The sequence below is a fragment of the Zalophus californianus genome, chromosome 5 (genome assembly GCF_009762305.2).
Source record: "Zalophus californianus isolate mZalCal1 chromosome 5, mZalCal1.pri.v2, whole genome shotgun sequence".
NCBI classification, from domain to species: domain Eukaryota; kingdom Metazoa; phylum Chordata; class Mammalia; order Carnivora; family Otariidae; genus Zalophus; species Zalophus californianus.
Genome location: NC_045599.1, coordinates 45950860 through 45971251, shown reverse-complemented (window position 1 = coordinate 45971251; position 20392 = coordinate 45950860). Strand labels below are relative to the sequence as shown.

Below are 20392 nucleotides of genomic sequence, written 5' to 3'. Positions count from 1 at the left end.
CTGGCAGAAAATTTCATTTACATTCCAATAGGTTACTAGCCAAGCCTGTAGAAGCCTACCCCTCCAAAGAGACAATCACTCTCTCTCTCTTGCTCTCTGTCTCTCTCTTTCTAATAATTTCTGGGCCACTGTGATGGGAAAGAGACTCCAGATTAGGTCTCAAGGCTTCCTCTGGTCCTGATCTCTTAAGGATGGTTGAGATTTCATTGACCAAGCAAGAGAACAAATCACTAAGAAGGCAAGATTTTATATAGCTAAAACCAACCTCCAACACAACTTCAGTACATTGAAGGCTTACCCTTTCCCTCCTCCCAAAACGGAGACATGGTTTGAAAGTTCAAAAGGCAAGTCATAAATTTCTCACTTCTTTTTTATTGTTCATTGTAAGGCAAGAAGCACATAGGAAGGCTGGCTCAGTGATTTTTCCACTCTCCAGTTTTTTGGCTATAGCATTACTGACATTCTCAGATCTTCTGAGGCTCTTTATTTACCTTTTTTTTTTTTTTTTTTTTTTACTTTCTTTTGATTATAGAGCAGCAAAAAGCACTAGAAAGCTTGGTCCTGGTACATGAGAATGGACGAGCTCTATCCTAGAGTACCAGGCCTGACATGGCCGGGTGAGATGCACTGTGGGAGCTCTGGAAAGGGAAAGGGGATGTTCCTTCACAGGCTGGACTTGGGAATCATTCTGTTTTAAAGGACAGCTGTTGTTCAATACTTGTTGAGTGGTGACCATGTTCTAAGTGCTACAGAAGCATGTATATGACTTGACATTTGAAAAGAGGAGACTGGTTTATGTAGGAACTGATTATTTGATACGATGATTGTACGGAAAGGGGTAGAAAGGGATTCTTGGTGCTTTAACTCTTGCTAACTAAGAAAAATGTCACATAGATTGCCAAGATGGTGATCCTGAAAAACCATTTACAATATTCAATTAACAATAATTAAGGAACTCAGTGGGAAGCTCCTTACTGACTTGCTAAATAGCAAAAATTTGTACTTGGCATTCCCAGTGGGTGAGAGAAAAGATAATAAGTACCCAAAATGTAAAGACAATCGAAATGAAACCAATTATGACAAAATTATATTACTCAAATAGAAACACAGGTTGAATCAGGAATATTTAAGTTTTTGACAAGAAATATTAAAAAGAGATACAATAACGTTTAAGCCATTAATTGATCATCTAATCTAGTGTAGTTCTGGGAAGGGAGCTGCTTTATAAACCTCCAAGTTTTACATATGCTGATAAGGGACCACAGTCTATTATAACAACCTCATATCTTTAGGAGCTAGTAAAGGCTAATTTTCTGTTAATATAGTTAATAATGAACCATAATGGATTCTATTACCAATGGTCTTGAAAAGACAGTTAGCTAGTCATTTAGCCCATCTTTTCACAATCACAGACTCACAAATACTAATGCTAATTTGATTTACTACATTCAACTTTCGCAATTTTCAACTATTCTCCACCAACTAATTTTCTAAGGCATTACAACAAAGATTCTTTTTTTCTCCTACCCTTTTATAGTTTTTCTCTCCTGCTTTGTTAGGATCCTTCGCTTCCCCAATAATTTCTCCTCCTCCACATATTTGAAATGGTACAATCAACCTCAGACTTGAAATAATCCTCCAATATCCAATCCAGTACAAGTCAAGGGTTGCCTGCGTATGCTTATCATGGAGCAAATCTAAAGCATGGAAGACTTCTTAGGTTTCATTTAATCCAACCTTCCCATTCCTCCATGCATATGTAGATATATCCACATTTCACACTGACAAATACTTAACTCTACAAACCTAACCTAGTCTGATCTCTGGCAAGGGAAAAAAACAAACCATTAGTACATTCATCATTAATCCAGCAAGCATCTGTAGAAGTTTTCCTCTGGTGGACTCTTGTGTATGTCCAAACCTCTGTCGGCTGAACTGAATCTTTGGGTTTTAAATATTCGATTTAAGCATTTAATACTTTAATATTTTTAATATTAAATATTCTAAATGATTGGTTTGGAAATTAATAAATGAATAATAAATAAAATCTTTAAGTATGTTTGAACAAAACCCTCATATTTATTATCACAGAGCTAAGCTCAATCATTCTTTTCATATGAAAATGACTTTGAGGAAGGCATAAATCACAGCGATCTTGCAGGGGTAAACCTATCTGTTTGTGTGTATGCGTGTGTGTAAATATAAACAGATGTGTATATATCTAAATAAGTTTTTCAAAAACTTGATCATACTTTTCTGTGGCTTGCTTTTTTTCTTAATATGTTATAAATATCTTTCTATTCCAACTAATAGATAGCAATTTTACCAATTTAATGGCTACATGATGGTATGGTTGTAGTTTACCTCATTTATCTTCTGTTGTTCAACATTTAGGCTCTTCTGGTTTGCTTGTATACAGATCTTGACATACTTATCTGGGATCTACTCATTCAACTGGGATGAATTTCTGCAGGTCATAGAGTTAAACCTTTAAATATATATTGACAATTTGCCCTCCAGGAAGGTGGTTTTATTTTGCATGGGTAGTGTATGAAAGTGTCAAATAACCCATCCAGTACCACTCAGGTTTTTCTTTATATGATAGATGAAAAGAGGTGTCTGGTTCCCTTTGTATTCTTTGGTTACTAGTAAGGTTGAAAATGCTTTCATATGTTGAATAGTCATTTCTCATTTAGTAAATTCCCAGATCACGTTCTTTGTCCACTCTTATATAGTAAGGAGACCCTTTATTATGTGCATCTTCAGTCTTACAAATGCTTTTCCCTGTCTGTATTTGGCTTTTAAACTTGTTCCCAGGAATTTTTTTCTGGCTATTTTTGTATGCCGGTTTTTAAAAAATAAAGGTTAAAATCAGTTTTTAATACATTTCAAACAATAAGTCCATTTGGGAGACTGATAGAGGTTTTGTTAAGTTTTGAAAACAGTTTTAAATGTTGGGTATGGACTCTGGGCAATGGAAGCTCCTTTGGCCGTCTGTCATTCATTGAGTGCCTCCATATGGCAAGTGCTAAGCTAGCCATCATGGGGGCTACAAGAATGTCTACACCTGATCCCTGTCTTCAGATCTACGCAGAACAAACAAGCAACACAACTGCTCACAGTTGACTATGAGTAAACATGAGAGGATAGGACAGCAGTAGCTTTGGAGTTGAGAGTCTGACAAACTGGTTGTTGAGAGGAACTTGGGGGAAGATGTGTGGTTGTTGGTGAGCTAGTTGGTTTGCTTCAGTGGCATGACTGGTTTAACTTGGGGATTTTGTAGATGAATGTGCCACCTTCAATTACACCCTGTGTCTCCTTCAGGGTGTATATCTATCCTGATCCAGTAATGGATTCTCCCTTGGAGCAGAGCGCCGACTTGGTCCTACTAATCCTGGCCAACAGGATATTTTCTTCACTCAAACAAAAGCAATGACCTGATCTAAGGTACTTTACTAGGGAGAACGCCTGCCGACCTCTAAGATTTCCATCAAAATCATAGTTTGCCAAGGTGTAAGCTGACCGCATCCTTTATAGGCGTGTGGATCAGCCAGCTGGCAAGTCCTGGCCACTACTCTCACCAGGCAATCAGCCAACAACACAGCACTCTGAGCAAGATTCATTCCCACTGCAACATTTATTCTATTTTATTTTCTGAGGTGTTAGCTGCATTCTGTTAATTGGGACCTTTTGCAAAGTCTTTCAGGCAACTTTGAAGTGTCCGTTCTCCCATCAATTTCTGGTGAAAATTTATAGTCCTGTCACATGGGTCTTCAGCAAGAAATCTGTACAAAGAGTGAGGGTGATTTTTTTTCCTTTACCTAACTCAGTGTAGCAAAAAAGAGGCAGGGGAACTGTCAGTCATTTCTAAAGATGCCAATTTTCACTGCTTGACAATCTTAAATGTAAAATTTCAGCTATTTGATGATATGCCTGAACATAGCCCATCCCCCAGATCTGATGATAAGTGTTGAACAGCAGGTTTGGGGCCCTTTGCTTAGGCATGATAATTTAGGGAAATAGTTAGCTCATCAAAATTGGCTGGGTGCCCTGTTTTCATACTATCCAGACAGAAGTCACTGAACCACAACTTTGCTGCTTAGAAACAGGCAGTAAATGGGAGGGAGTGGGGAACTATGAATAGTTACCATAACCAATCATGAAGTGCACTTTACACTCAAGGATGAACTAACACATGTTAAGTTAGGCCCACAGATACATCTGGGAGAGCCCTCCACATATCTGCTGGCCAAACTCTGGTCTTTGCCAGCCAGCTGACCTGAACCAAGACCCAGGACGCTGGGAACCAGAGGTTCTTCGAATGTGAGAGAGAGCGCCAATTGATGGCTTCTAAGTTCTCAAGCTCCGTGTTCTGAGGACTTGGTTGAAGAACCACATTCATCATGTCTCCATTCGGGTAGACTCCACTTTTAAAATGTCATTCTTTAAAACGAGAAACCTACAACTCATGAAGCAATGACTATTCAGTGTCCGCATGTGGTTCAGCAGAGCATGCCCTCTGTCTCACCTTAAGAAGTTCACGTGCTCACACTGGGTGAATAAAGGCTGGGCACAACTACCCACGGGCTGAGATAAGAGGCGCAGAGGACTGTGGGGTTTGGAAAATCACAGATGTGACCCTTTCCAGCTCCTTTGTTCGAAGACTGAGCCCATGAGAGCTGGCTGGAGACTGCAAGCGGGTTTCATGGAGTATCTGGCATTTGCTGAGAACCTTGCACAAACGTGAGATTTCCAAGAGATGAAACTGAGGGAATTCTAGGCAGAGAGAACAGAATAAACACAGATGCAGACACAAGGAAGTTCAGACAATATTTAAAGAATTCCTGAACTCAAACACCTAGAGACAACAAATCCAATTTGTTTGCAATCCAGGTTAAGGTATTAATTTATCTTTTCTGCAAATATTTATTGACTACCCATTGTGTAGGACATACCACACTTGGCGCTATGAGACATCCAAAGATGACTCAGGAAGTTCAAGTATAGGTTTAAACTAGGATTTTAATAATAAAAGAAATATATGCATATTTTGCATAAAATATGGAAAACAGAAGAGGACAAAGAGCTGAATTAAAAAATCACCTACCTTATTTAAGTTTATAGACTTTGAAAGTAATGTCTCATCTAGCACACAGAAGCAAAGATATAAATTTGGATGAATACAGAAGCAATCACTGATTAGCTCAAAGCAACATTTAAATTGATCTTTCCAGTGAAAAGGCATTAGAAAAAGCAATCTAAAGAACACCTGTTTAGATGCAGTAGAATCAACAATTAGGTTCTTCAGGGAATGAGGAGTTTTCAGCCGCCTTTACTCCAACGAGAGGCAATAGAGCTTAGCATTTTTATTACTGTAATCAAGAACATTAAGGGGGCCAGAGGAAAATATTCACACCCACCTCTTAATCTTCAAGAGGAGGCAAGTCCCTTAAGCCACTCACTTAATTAAGCACAGGCTGGGGTTGGGGGAAAGGGTCCTCTGTAGGATTCTCCATGTGACTCTTCCTCAGAATCTGGGCTCTAGACTTTAGAGTAAGAGAAAAACAAATACAGTTTCAACTTCCGGACCCAAGGAGACCCAGGCAGTGAACGTGACTGGCACAGAGGCGGAAGAGGTATGCTCAGTGCCTCCATATGGCCTCTAGTCTAGAGTGGGGGGTGCCATCCCCCAAGGGTCAGTTTGCAGTGGGCGCTGCATGACTCAGGGGAGCGGCATTCGCAGAGACCCTGATGGGCGTGCCAAGCGGGAAAGCGTGGCTTCACCCCTTCCTGTCCCCTCTTCAGATGCCTTCCTAATAGTAATAGAAATAATAATAATAACAGCTAGCATCTATTTAGCGCTGACTATGTGCCAGATTCCATGCATTTTCCGTGCAAAATCCCACTGATTCCTTGCAACCACTCCATGAGCAGGTAATATAAATAGCTCCATTTTGTAGATACTAGAGTGATCACCCAATAAATGTATTATCCCAACTGGGGCACTTTTTGAGAGCAAAAGGAGGTGCTGTTACTAATGATAGTGAGACAACCGGTGTAAACCAGGACTGACCCAGGTGAACCAGAGCTCGTGGTCCCCCTGCAGATAAGGCTGCTCAGGTGCAGAGGATACTTGGTAGTGTTAACCTCAGAATGTTTCCACTGAACAGCTTTTGTCCTTGTGCCAGGCCTTCCTGTGCTTCAGTGTTTTTATCTGTAAAATGGGGGTGATGAAATGACTTCATGCAGTTATGGAAGGATTTAACCAGGGTGAAGTACCTAAGCGATGGATAAGAGCTCAAAGCAAGAGCCCCTAAAAACCTTAGTTCCCTCTCCAGTGCTCTCCAGTGCCCCTGGGGAGTCCAGGCCTCTGGAAGCTAGGCAAGGCCCTTCACTTCTGTGGCCCTCAGCTGGTTCGTGCGGGTAAGAATGGGGCTGAATTGAGGACAAACATCCCTTTCCACTCGGACATTCCTCCTCTGATTCCTCTGGAGTTCATCTATGTTCACCCACATGCAGAGAGAGGAATGCCCCCCTCTCTTCTGCTTTTTGTTCAGAGAACAGAATCCTGTTGCTTATGCTTTCATTCTCTAGTGCTTTCCCTAGGTGGCGGAAATTGTGAACTGGGAGACCTTCTTCTCCCCTCTTCTTTCTGCTACCTTTTGCTTGTGCTGGAGCTCCTGATGTGGCTCCCTTTCCAATGCGGGGCGGAAATACCAGACAGCAAGCTGTCAGGTTGGTCAAGGAATCCCGTTTGGATCACGCCTATGACCTTGTCCTTTCTTGGAGCCACAAAATGTCTGTATGAGAGAAAATAGGCTACAAATTGCATTCAAAGGTCACATTATAATGCCTATGTGAGGACCATTTTTCCTAAGAACAAACACTGGAATTTCATTGAGAATGAAACACAGGAATGAATCAAAGGCAGTGGGCGGAAGGAAGAGCATGCGGGCTTGTGCTTAGGAGATGGTTCCTCGCCACCACCACAAACCCTCGGGGCAGGGTGGCCTCCAGAAAAGGCAAGGACACTGGGGCATGCCTTTTCCTTTCCTCCCGCCGCCCCTCCCTTCCATATCTCAAAGATAGTAATGGAGTACCAACGATGTTACATTCAGGAACTGTGCTAGGCTCTGAGGGTTGGAGTAGATGAAAAAGTAGATAGACACGGTCTCTGCCTTCATAGAGCTTCCACCTTCGGGATGAAAGAGAGGAAAAGCTAATTACCTCATGAAAATATGCCAGTGGGACCCTGAGAAGCACCGTGGAGGAGAACTACATCGTGCCATAGTGAGGTCTGACCTAGTTAGGGAGGCCGGGCAAGGTCTCCCTGAGGAAGTGGGGAGGCTCCTGCGGAGACGGGAAGGATGAGTCGGCATTCCGGGCAGAGGAAGCAGCTTGTGCAGAAACCCTGAGGTGAGAGGAAGCTCCAGAGGGTTTGAAGAACTGAAAGAAGGTCAGAGTGTCTGGAGCTCTGAGAACAGGGGGATGGGGTACAGGATGGGGCTGGAGAGGGACATAGGGCCTATAGGCCTCTCTCAGCATTTAGGATTTCCCTAAAAGCCGCGGGCAATTTCTCCAAGCGTTTTTAGCAGTAAGTTGAAGGATCAGAGTTTATTTGAATATGATTGCTCCAGGAAAATAGGTTCAAATGAGTCAAGAAAGGAAGCGAGGGAATAAGGAAATAAGGAATCACGGTAGCTAATGTTTATGGAACATGTTTTACTACGGACCAAGTATTGGCCTATGAACTTTATACACAGCTCATTTAATCCTCACACAGCCCTATGGGCCAGACGCTACTATCCCCCACTTTTCAGGGAAGAGGAGATTGACACACAGGAAAATTGGGCCAGCACTGGTTAGCTAGAAAGTGCTGGAACCAGGCTGTGACCCAGCGGTCCATTTCCAGATCCCACAGCTCAGCACTCAGTCCTGACAGCACAGATGCTCCTTCCTGTCCTCAGGCCAGTCAGGAGATGAGGCAGTAGCAGGGGGCTTGTCCCTGGCTAATGGCTGTGGACAGACAGACCCTACAGCTATTAAGTGGGGAGAACTGCGAAGACTCAGGCCGGCGGCTGGAGTGAAGAGAATCCCAGGTTCCTGTGTGGGAAGAAGGTGGGAGGGGTTGCAGCAGAGGGGGCTCCAGATGGGCCCAGTTGGAGGTGGGGAGCTTGGGTGGATTGTAAGGGACCTCCTTACAGTTCTGGACGTACGGAAAAGACAGCTTTGGAAACCTAGTGTGAGCGCTCAGGTTTTCTTGCCTTCTTTTCCTCTTAGTGGGAATTCCGTGTGGTCCGCTAAGACTGAACTACTTTAGTTCTCTTCTTTTTTAAAAGCCAGGCCTCCGCCATTTCTTTCCTGTTTCATTTATTCAACATGGTGTTTAAATTCTTTTAGTTGTTAAAAGGTTTGCTTTCGCTCTGACTGTATTCATAGAAATTCTGTCTGAATTTTGCTTGGATTCACATGCTCCTGGATTGCATCCCCCCTTCTCAGAATTAATCTGAGCAAATAGCCATGTTTTCTAGCTTCCAAACACTGTTCCAAATGACGATTGACGCTACTAATTCTGACGCTGGTCAGCTTTGAGCCTCAGAACGTATACACTGTTTTATCTCAGCGGTGCACTTCAGGTATCTATGTGTTCAAATTTAAGCAAAATGAACTGTTCTTAAGTACAGCTGCCACTAAAATACATTTTTAAATACACAGTTCCTACTCTCTTGCCTCAAGATTAGTTTTGCAAAACTTGCTAAAAAACAATCTTCTTACAGATTTTGAGTTCAAACTACTGGACTACACCAACCAACTTGGCCGAGCTGTTCTCGGATACACATATGTGCATTTACACACACACACACACACACACACACACACACACACAGTTTTAAAAAGGAAGATGAAGGGATGCAGTATTGCAAAATTTCTGTAAATTCTAAAATCTATCACCAGACAGTTTTAGCAAATTAGTCAGAATTATAATTCTAACTTTGTAGGGTACCTCTGGCTAAGCTATCTCTCCCCTAATGATTCCACAAAAGCAGCAAGACTCCATTTAGGCTTCTTTGTTAAAATGCATTGGGAAGTGGGGGTAGATCGTGCATTCATCAGTTCCTGTAATGGTTACTGGGTGCTTACTAGTGCCAGAGACTGTGGTAGGGGGCACAGTGATGTGCTAGAAGGGGCATAAGCTCCATCTTAAATTCCAATCTTATTGGAAGAATCGGACTAAAGAAGCAATCAAATTCAGAGTTCCTGGAGGAAGAGAGCTGTAAGCCAACACCTGAAGGATGAGTAGAAGTTATCCTGGAGAAGAGAAGAAGGAAAAAGAAGAGGCAGAGGGAATGCCATATTCAAAGACTCAGAAGTGAGCAAGAACGGTGGGCATTAAAAAACTGTGTGAAGTCCAGTAGGGCTGGGTCTTAGAATGCAAGAGAGAGGTTGGTGAATGAGACCAGGTCCCAAAGGGTCTTATAACCATGTTAAGGAATCTGGAATTTATCCTGAGGGTAGAGGGAAGCCCTTGAAAGTGTTATAGCAGGGAGTGTGGAGAATTGAGGAGAAGCTATTTTAATGACCCAGAGAAAATGGTGGCCCGAACTAGGATAGTAGCTGAGGGGAAGATTCAAAGGGTTACTGGAAGGTTGGCCATTGGAGAGCAGGGGAGGGGCAAGGTGACAGGACAACTCCCAAGTCTTTGGCTTGGCCAACCGGACAGATGACAGAGCCATCCCCTGAGAGAGAGAGGGCATGGGGTACCGGGCGGGGGGGAGGAGGGCAGAGAGGTTTCTGCAGGCTGAGGCTGAGGTGCCTGTAGGACACCCAAAGTAGATGACCACTGCCAGCAAGGTAGTTATTTAATTCGCTAGTTAGTTATTGAGGGATCTAGACTAAAGATAGAGACATGTAACTGAACCTAGCTGATGCAGCAGATGAGAATGTTCAAGAAGAGGTATCCAGTGATTTTAGCCACATGGAAGTCACTTGTGATTTTGAAGGGGCGAGTTCAAGGAGGGTGGTGGAGACAGAAGGCCGGTTGCAGGGCGAGCACAGGGAGAGGAGCAGGTAATAGGCAGTGTAGACATCTCTTTCAAGAAGTTTAACGAAAAAGGAAAAGAGGGTCTGGGGCAGCTGTTGGGTGGTGGTTTTAGATCTGGGAGACTCTGGTGAATTTAAATATCAATGCTAAAAATTCAGGAGGGAAGAAGGTGCTGAGAGCTCAGCAAAGAGAGGCATAGGGGAAGCTGGGGATGATATCCAGGGACTGGGGAAGGTAAAGAAAGTGGAAAGGTAAGTGTGGGAGAGGAGGGAGCATAGGCTTGGCTGTGGGGACGGGCTGAAGATGTTCTCACTGAGGTTTCTATTTCTCCGTTAGTGCAAGGCAAGAAAATCTGTTAAGATGGAACTTATTCTTTTCCTCACAGTTAAAAAAGAATCCAAAGTAAAACAAGATTTCATTTTTTTACCTATCAGATTGGCCAAAATAAAAATATTCACTAAGTCCACCCCACTATGAAGGATACCTTCTCTAATCTATTTCTCATGCATATGCAAGAGTGTCTACTAGGGAAAATGAGGGCTCATTTTACTGATCAATGTGAGTGGCCCAGGGGCCGGCCTAGAGGAAGCATTACTTCTGGGTGTGTGCGCGAGGGTGTTTCCAGATGCGATTAGCATTGGAATTGCTAGGCTCAGTAATGTAGATTGTCCTACCCAGTACGGGTGGTCATCATCTAATCCGGTGACAGCCTAAGTAGAACAAAGGCAGAGGAAGGAGGAATGTGCCCGTTTTTCTTGCCTCACTGCTTGAGCTGAAATGTGTCATCTTCTTCTGTCCCGGGACTGAGATTTACACCATCAGCCCCCCTGGTTCTCAGGCCTTCAGATTTGGGCTGAATTACACCACTGGATTTCCTGCGTCTCCAGCTTAGACAGCATATCTTGAGACTTCTCCGTCTCCATAATCGTGTAACCAATTCCTCGTAATAAATCTGTGTGTCTATATATATCCTATTCTGTTTCTCTGGAGAACGCTGACTAATGTAATGCCCATGCCCATTTTTCTACTAGGTAGTTGGCCTTTTCCCTATTGATTTTTAAGAGTGGAGAAGGTTTGAAGTAGGCTTCACGGAAGAGAGAAAAGACATGAAGAGGGTTGGTGTTTAGGGCAGCCGCTAGGCTGCATCCGGAGTTAAGTACAGAGCTCTGCAGGCCTCCTCACACTGAATACATTTCCCCTGAACTGTCTGTTTGCAGCCTGGCCTGTGATTCCTTTCTCCTAAAGGTTTACAATTCCCTGAGGCCATTGCTGACCAGCAGGCCTGCAGTCCGAGGAGGAAGGAAGGAAGGCCCTATTCTTTTGAGTTCCCATTGTCGGCCTGTGGGTGGGCGGGAGGGAGGGAGAAGGGCCTAAATCCCTGAATCAGCTCCAGGAATGGACTCGGGGCCTCCTTGCTGGGTTTTGGTATTTACTCTGGGCACCAGTTTCCCCTACTTGATCTAAAGGGTGTGGGCTTCCAGACCCCCATATCAGCTCTACTGGACACTGTCCTTCTGGAGGCAGCTCTCGATGCTGCCCGCCCCAGCTCGGTACCTTCCTATGTGTAGTGACAGCTACTCTCTTTGTCCACACACAGCCCTAGCCCAGGGGCCATACAGCACAGGGCTGCGGAGGCTGAGGATGCAGGCAGGTGGGCCTGGGCTTCCTCGGCAGGTAGCTGTCTGCCTCCCACCCTTGTGCATTTTCCAGAGTCCCACAGATGGAGCTCGGAGCCTGGAAGGCGTGAGAGGCCAGGTTATGGAAAAGCAAATGGAAAGCCCAGCACGTACCCTTTCCCAGGGCAGAACTTCGAGCTTCCGGCTACTCATGAAACCTCAAAGTGGTGTGCATTGTTTTGTAAAGTTGTCATCACCACATTCAAATCACAGAGTTAAAAATGGCCTAAGTAATAAAAGGATAGAAACACATTTCAATCATTTATTAGCACATGGGATGTGCCAGGTGCTGTGTTAAAAGGCTTTACATACGTTGGCCCTTAAACAACCCTATAAGATAGTGACCGTTATTATCCCCATTTTACAGATGACAAAAGTGGGGCTTAGGGCTGCTAAGTAACTCTCCCAAAAACACAGGGCAAGTAAATGGCAAAGAAGGCATTTGAACCCAGCACTAATGTGCAAACTCGCAAACCCAGCATTAGGCTAGGGCATTGTGCGTCCTGCTGATCCCATCCGTGCAGATGTGCCCAGGGAGGCCCTAACTGACTGGCGAGTATACCTGACATTGCTCAATGCTCTGCAGAGTCCTCTTTTCCTAAGAAAGAGCCCCGCCTAAGAGTTCTGCCCCAGGAAACTCAGTCACATCACAGGTTTTCAAAAACAGACCCACCTTAATAAACAGACACTTTCCCTGAGTTCATCTGAGCCTCTCTTGTCTGGTGACCAGATGAAGGACATGCCCTGGGTGCATGATGGCTCCACCCACTGCAATAATTACGAAAAGGGAGATTCACATCACAGGTCCTAATATTCAAATGCATTGGAAAGGCTAGCATTTTTCAGCTAACCTTTCATAACCATTGCTTTTAGATTCCACCTCTTTATTTTTTTATTATGTTAGATTCTACTTCTTTAATTAAAAATAATTTCTTGTCCCCACCTCCTATCTAACCCTTTTGCTTGTGAGTGGAGGTTTAAGCTTGGAATCCTGGCATCCATGGAGATGGGTGACTTTGAGCTAACAGGTGCTAGGGTGCAGACCCATAACTGGAATCCAGAGGGACACATTATTTTCTTTTTCAACCCTCTTGATGGCTGAAGGTGCTAACCATGTCACTATGTAGCAGCTGAAAAGGAAACTGAGCACAAAGAAAAAAATGACACACCCTTCAACCCACTGTTTAAAAAGACAAACATTCAAAACATGTGGACTGTGGAATTTTTTTTTAAACTTTTTACTTCACAAAGGTCATTAATGAGAGGTCTCGTTGAAAATTTTTTTTAAACTTTTAACTTTTATTGTTTAGGTTGACGCTGATCTGAAAGGGTCGCCTTTCTTTGTAATATGCACTACTGTAACGGACATTTATGAAGACTGAGCCACATGGAAATGAGAAGATGCTCCTACCAGCAAATTATTATAGTCGGTTAACTCCTCCAAAAGATCGGCAATTTTGTAAAATTATTCCAGTATCTGCTTCCCCTTTGTCTCAAGAACCCAACATTTAGAAAATTCCTTCAAAATTTCTTAAGCCACAAGTAGTACATGCCCTCCAAAATGCTAAAAATGCCAAAATAGTATTTTGATTTTCAATGCTCTCTCTCTACTGCAAGTTCCTGCGTCATTATTGTAAATGTCCTCGGGGTGGGGAGAAATGAAGCTTTTTTTCCATGGGTAGCGGAGGTGACTCCAATCATAATTTTTGGTTACTAATAAAGAAAAGTGCAGCCAACTGAAATGGCCCAAAATAAATTGTTGTTGAAACTAGCGTTTTTAAAATTGGTATAGTTGGAATCTTAAAGGCTTAGAACTAATTTACAAATGGTAAGTCACAGAGGAAGCTCAAAGAGGCCTCACCTTCCAGGTTGGGATCAAGGAGCACAGCTTGGCATCCAGTGGGTCCCTCTTTGAGCAAGACAACAGGGACTGCCCGGATGGGGTTTCTAAGCTTGAGGAATACACTTCTTAAAGTGCTTTATTACTTTCTGGTTCTGTTTTCTCTCTTTAGGGGGACGGGTGTACAGGGGCAAACGAGGAAGGGAGGAGCAGAAAGGAAAATATATTGCCCAGTTAGAGAAACTTGATGGCATAATATCCCAATGGATGTGAACTAAATTTAATTGGCAACTGTGCCCAAAGAAGGTCACTTCAAGAGGAAAATTCCAATTTGTGGAGTGCCAGGATTATAGAGGTCAGTGGCAACTCTTCTCAAGTTCTAAGAGCTGTTCCTTTGGTTCTCTGCCCTGCCTCTCTGTCGCTAGCCCATCCTCACTCTTAGGCTACACTGTGTTATGATGTAAAAGAAAGCTATGTCTGAAGAACACGTCCTCCCCAGGAAAGGCATTACATTGTCTGTGATAGAGGAGCCAACAGTGTCTTTGGAGACAGGACCAGGTATGAATCCTGGCTGTCCCAAGTACAAGCTGCGTGACGCAGTCAAAGTATTTAAACCTCCCTGAGTGTTCGAATGCTTGCACGGAGCACTGGGTGTTCTACGCAAACAATGAATCATGGAACACTACATCAAAAACTAATGATGTATGGTATGGTGACTAACGTAACATAATAAAATAAAAACTAAAAAATAAAAAAAATGAGTGTTAGAATGCTCATCTCTGAAGTAAGTACAGTGGAACCGGCCGTGTATATTTTTGAGTGTGACTGTGAAGGAGTACATAAATGCAAGCTTTTGGAGTCACACTGCCCGGGTTCTCATTTTTCCCTGATCGTTTTCCCACTGTGTGACTTCATATAAGTAACTAACTTATATGTGCCTTATATAAACATTTCCTCATAAGGTCTTTTAAAAATTAAATGAGATGTTGGTACACCTCTTGCAAGTAAGTATCTCGCACAGAGTAAAATGCTTAATATATATTAGCAGTTATTATTATTAAATAACATGTGTAAAGTGCCTAGGATTTAGCCAGGAAGGTATGTTCTTATAAATGATTAATTATACTTACTAGTTCAGGGGCACCCGGCTGGCTCAGTCAGAAGAGCATGCAACTTTTGATCTCGGGGTCATGAGTTCGAGCCCCATGTCGGGTGTAGAGATTCCTAAAAAAATATATATAAGCTTAAAAAAAAATTATACTTTCTAGTTCAAAAGCTATAACTGGTGTATTTTGAAACATCTTCAGTTATTCAAGCTAAATACACAGGGACATCTCTCTGTACTTTTTTAAATGTTGTATTGAAGTATATAACACACAGTAAAAGTGCAGACATCTCAAGTATAAATTTAATTATATATTAACCCGTGACTTTAAAAGCGAGAAGCTTTCTCTGCTGAGTCTGTCAATTAGAAGAAAGATTACTTTATCTAATTAAAATGACAGTTTTAATCAGAGAGAGAAAAGCAGAAATGTAACACTGAATATACACAATTTTTCTTTTTATCAAGAAATAGCACACATTTTATTCACATAATTACCCACCATCCTCACTCATATTTACAGATTCCTTGGATTCACTGGAACGTTGGCAGTTGCCAGGCAGAGGTGACCCTTTCATAAAAGTGCCTGTGAGTTTGACCTGACTTAGAATATTAAAATTTTTTTTCTTTAATTGATTACATTTTACAGGAAGTTCAACAGCTTCTCTTGAAAAGCTTGACAGACAGATGTTTTGCAACTGAGTGAAGCAGAAACACCAATACCTCCTGGCTCTAAATATTCTTTATTCTGAAAGATCTGTCTGAATTCACCCATCACAGGCAAATGACAATTCCTCTCAGCGACTCCTATACCTAGCAGCTGACATGTTTATTTTGACAATGATTCTAAAGCTCATTCTGATTTCCAAAACATTCAAATGTGAAAAAAGCAAGTGTCTTAAAACTGAGGAAACACTTTGATACTCTGCAACATACATTTCACTAAAAGCAATATAGGATGTCTATGTGTTAAAAAAAAAAACAAAAAGAAAGTGTACCAGACACTGTGATTAGGCCTCTACTTGGCTTCATATTTTGGGAGCTAAGTTGTACTAGGAGCAGGAGATTCAAAGTGACGAATCCTGAGTATTTTCTCCAGTGCAAATATTACTCGAGGCAACTTATCTTTCATATTAATAATCACCATCTCTTTGGAGTGCCTGCTCTGTGCTAAGGCACTATGCCATGTACATTAACTCCCCTAGCCTTTATAAAAGTTCTATAGTTAGTATAATTATTTATAGACAAAGGAGGCTGAAGGAGATCATTGTTTAAGCTAAATCATCTAGATGGAAGATCCTGAATTTGAACCCAAGCCTGTCAGACTCCAACACTTAGACTCTTTCAAGTACACAAAAGCTTCTTCAGTTGTAATCCGTTAAGTACATTTAGTGTACTCAGAATACCAAAGATGACTCCGAAGTGGTAGAAGGAGTGGAAAGAGGAAAAATGTTTATATCCATACGTGTGTGTGTGTGTGTGTTCACACACATACACAATATTTCACTGGGGAATTTCCTTTCACTGAAGCTGTATAAAGCTTAAAAACTTCACTGCTGTAGACAGTTGGACAGAAGGTCAGATTGAATTAGAGAAAAGTATAAATTGCAAATTCATTTTAAATAAGATAGATTTTCATAATACCATATGAATTTCAAAGTGGCTTCCCACCCATTGTCTTGTTTCATGTTCCTATGAAGCCCCTGAACTAGGCAGACATGGTGTTATCAGCCTAATGTTACAGGTAAGAAAAACAAGGCCCTGAAGAAGTTAGGTGCCTTGCCTATGGTCACAGAGCTATTTGGTGATAAACCCACAGCTCCCTCCTCTGCAGGGTGACCTAACAAATTCCTTCTGAATTACCAGATAATTATTGGATAAGAATGATATGTATTCTTATATTAATTATTCATATATGAGATTGCCTCAAGCGCTCAAAGATGTATTTCAAACATTCCCCTCATAAGCTCATTTACATCGCTCTTCTGTACTACTTAGGAAGGCAGAGTTTGCTAAATGAAGGAAAATTTCTGCCCAGATCCCAATCAAGTTATTATAAATTCCAAATTAATAGGGCCTAAATAAATAAGAACTTATTATGGGGCTAAAAGCTGATAATGTTATTTGTTTCTGGTATCTTTTTTCATTCACTTCAGTTCCAATTGGAGTATTTTATCTACTGCCTATTTTTTTCTGTTTCCTCATTAGAGAAACAGGGCAAGAGAGGCACACGAGGAAAGAATTACTCACATATGAATAAAATTAATAACCTGAAATTATAGAAGGGGGCGGAGAGGCATCTTTTTGGTAATTTATCTTAATGTTTAGTAACAGCAATTTGCAGTAATGCAATAACTGATCTTCACTTCTCCGGAGTATGTGTTGCATTTATCCGTTTATGCTTTACTTACATTTTCTCATTACTCCATTTGTTAAATTATTTCAACTTAGAAGACAACTTCTAACTTATTAACAGTAAGGCAGTCTTCTGAAATGGGAGTCATGCAAATAATTATTTCTTTTTTTATCCAGATTTTTGGGAACCAAGATTTTTTTTTTTAAGATTTTACTTATTTATTTGAGAGAGTGCACACAAGCAGGCAGAGAAGCGGGCAGAAAGGCAGGTGGAGAAGCAGACTCCCTGCTGAGCAGGGAGCCCGATGCAGGACTCGGGCCCAGGCCCTTGGGTTCATGACTTGAGCCGAAGGCAGATGCTTAACCTACTGAGCCACCCAGGCGCCCCAAGAACTGAGATATTTTTGTCACTTACCCTGGGATTTATAGACACTAAAAAACTCGAGATCATTTACCACACGGGACAGGGAACTCAGCTTTAAGGACTGTGAGAACTTATCTCTCTAAAATAAACTTTATATAAAAGTCATCTGGGGGGAAATGTGGTTTTCCTCATGCTGGGTTTCCTTACACTTCTGAAGTCCTAAGGGATTAAGAGGAGTGAGAGACAGACAAATAGCATGAAAGGCCTGGTGCTCTTAGAGCCATTTCTTCCCTGATTAAAAAATAATGAAGTTTTTGTTTGCTCGGTGCAAGGAATAAACACTTCTGGATTCCCTCTGTTCTGTCGCTCTCCCTCTGGTCTACAGACGTGCCACAAAGGCTTCTCTGTTCCTTCCCTCAATCGCATTTCTCATTCAGACGTCCTTCCTGTTTGGGGTTCTATTTCTTACTTCCATTTGGTTCTTTCCTTTCCTGTATGGGCTTCTAAGTTCGTGTTCAGGTTTCTCACATTTTTCTATTTTTGAATTGTTTCTTTCTGCAGGACCATCTCTGTGTCTCACATCTTTATCACGTTGCTCCCTATTTCGTATCGGGTATTATTCATCGTCTTTGTTTCTATTTATTTCTCTTCTTCTAGCTCTGATTTCTTTATCTCAGGGCCCCTTGTTTCCTCTCCTTGATTCTCCTGTTCCCATCTCGATGCCCTTTGACCAAACATCCCTTCCCTACCCCCGACTTAGAGCCACTGAAGAAGCACTCTGTCTAGACTGGAAGAGAAAGAACAGAATAGCAAGAGAATAGAGAGGTGGTGGACCGAGCCTGGGAAGGGCAAGTTTAGTCATGCTAACGACTTCCCCATCCTCCCAGGGTCCTCCACCTTCTGCAAGTGTCACAGCCAGGGACCGAGGCAACACAAAGGATAGGAAGCAGGAGGAAGTCAAGGTGAGTGCTGGGGCAGCGATAAACTCGAAGTTGTTCCTTAAATACCGCCAGGTCAGCATTCATCCGAGACCCTACAAAACAGGACGATGTTTAAAGTCTGGAGCCAATCAGATCAGCTTCCCGGCAAGCTAGAACCCAAACTCTCTAGAACCTAAAACCCAAGGTCACTATAATCAGATACTGAAGGTAAGTATAATCAATGTTTCCACTTGACCCTAAATTACTTCAAAACCACCTCTAGCGGGGTGCTAATGCTCCCCTCCAGAATACTCATCTTCCTTCTCAAAACTTGGCTGTGACCCAGCCCCACTCTTGACATTTTTTAAAATTTTTTAAATATTTCCAGATATGTTTATAAATAAATCACGCCTTTTAGAACTGCCTTGCTGCCACTCAGTTGTACAGCGGAGGAAAAATCCATGACAGTCACCACTGTGGGCAGTTTGTTTCTCTCTTATCCTTCAGGAAATAGAAGAAGAAAAAGAAGAGGAAGAAGAAGAAAAGGAAGCATAATAAATTTTTAAAAGCCAGATGAACAACAAGCTCTCAGAAAAACAATTTTACCAGCCCAGTAGTAGTAGTAAGACGACCAAATGTACAAACAACGTGACCTCTCCTCCTTCCCCTCCCGACACCGGGGGTGATGAGGGTGGCCGAGGGTGGCCAGGGCGGGTCCTGAAGCATTGTTCAGTCATTAGTTTGGGGGCAGCAGGGGCCAAGGAGACGCTTTTCATTTCACTTTGGAGCGCTGCTGGGGAAGGATGATGACAGAGCTGACTTCGTTTTTCCTTTTTCAGGCAGGTGTCACTGTGTTGATTTTGAAACTGAGTACCAAGGAAAACACCTCGCCTGTTCAAAATCTTCAAAACAACAAACCTGCACTTTTCACATGTTTTTTATTTTGACAAAAGAAGTCTTTTTTTCCTTTTTAGGGTGAGGTAAATAGGGGAAATTACCCTAAATTTGTAACACTGTTTGCTAGGATCCTCTCTGATGTCAGCCCTTGGGCTCCTCCCACCCTGACCTACTCTTAAGACAAAGGAGAGAAGAGCTGGGTCTTAAGGACAATAAAAACAAAGGCTCAGGGCTGAGGCCATTGTCCAACCTTGCACAGATCGAGGTTGGGTGTGAGTAGAGTGCATCCCTGGGCAGCCAGCCTTCCGGGTAAGGCAGCTTTAGGCCTGGGTCGGCCTGCTCAGGGCTGCCTTCATGAGGGGACCCTTTGGTCCAGGGGCTTCTCTTTAATAACAACTGAGGATTTTGGGGTTTGTTTCCCCAGCTTCTTTTAAGATAACAAAAGGATGAGCGGAGAACTGAATCCATATAACAGAATGACAGACACAGTTAGGAATAAATTATATTCCCACAAATATACATACAAAGATTAAGCACTGGCATTCCAATTTAGTGGTGATTCTTCCCAAGAAAATTTTAAAGTAAAATAAAAAGAGAGAACAAAACAAAGCAAAAAGAAAAAGTCCTTGGCCAGATAGGGTCCAGTTCCTGGTATTCTTGAGATTTTCAGTTCTGTTTTGTTTGTGAGCCCTCTTGCCCCTAATTCCTGTCTCCATGGTTGGCATTAGATGGGTCACTGCCTGGCCTTAGGACTTTCATTCTCTTTGGTGAATCCAGCGCTGTCTCTGTCTCCATTTGGTAAAATGTTGTGCTTTTTATTTTTTTTAAAGATTTTATTTATTTCTTTGAGAGAGAGAGAGAACATGAGTAGGGGGGAGGGGCAGAGGGGGAGAAAGAAGCAGGCTCCCCGAGGAGCAGGGAGCCCGATGGGCTCGATCCCAGGACCCTGGGATCATGATCTGAGCCGAAGGTGGACGCTTAACCAACTGAGCCACCCAGGCACCCCTAAAATGTTGGGCTTTAAGCATCTGTGTGCATAGTGTTGGCTCCTTGACTCCTGTACAGAGCCAAGCAATGGTCCAAGTTAGGACCATATGCTCCCTACCAACCTGTACACTGGCCTCTGCACCTCTCCTCTCTGCCATGCTACAGAGGGAGGGTTTACCGGCTCTCTGCATTCCACAGAAAAAGGACTA

The 20392-nt window shown here is 42.5% G+C and overlaps 1 long non-coding RNA gene across 3 annotated transcripts; it reads right to left on the bottom strand.

The window, feature by feature from the left end:
• Positions 1–352: 352 nt before the first annotated feature.
• On the bottom strand, positions 353–14744 carry LOC113929289. 3 transcript variants are annotated; one of them, XR_003522148.1, is made up of 6 exons: positions 14689–14744; positions 12392–12486; positions 7101–7195; positions 6660–6800; positions 5421–5546; positions 353–4776 (listed from the first exon to the last, which is right to left on the bottom strand). It is a non-coding gene; the product is annotated as an uncharacterized LOC113929289 (long non-coding RNA). The 3 variants fall into 3 exon arrangements; XR_003522149.1 differs by lacking the exon at positions 6660–6800; XR_003522150.1 differs by lacking the exons at positions 6660–6800; positions 7101–7195.
• Between the last annotated feature and the right edge of the window lie 5648 nt (positions 14745–20392).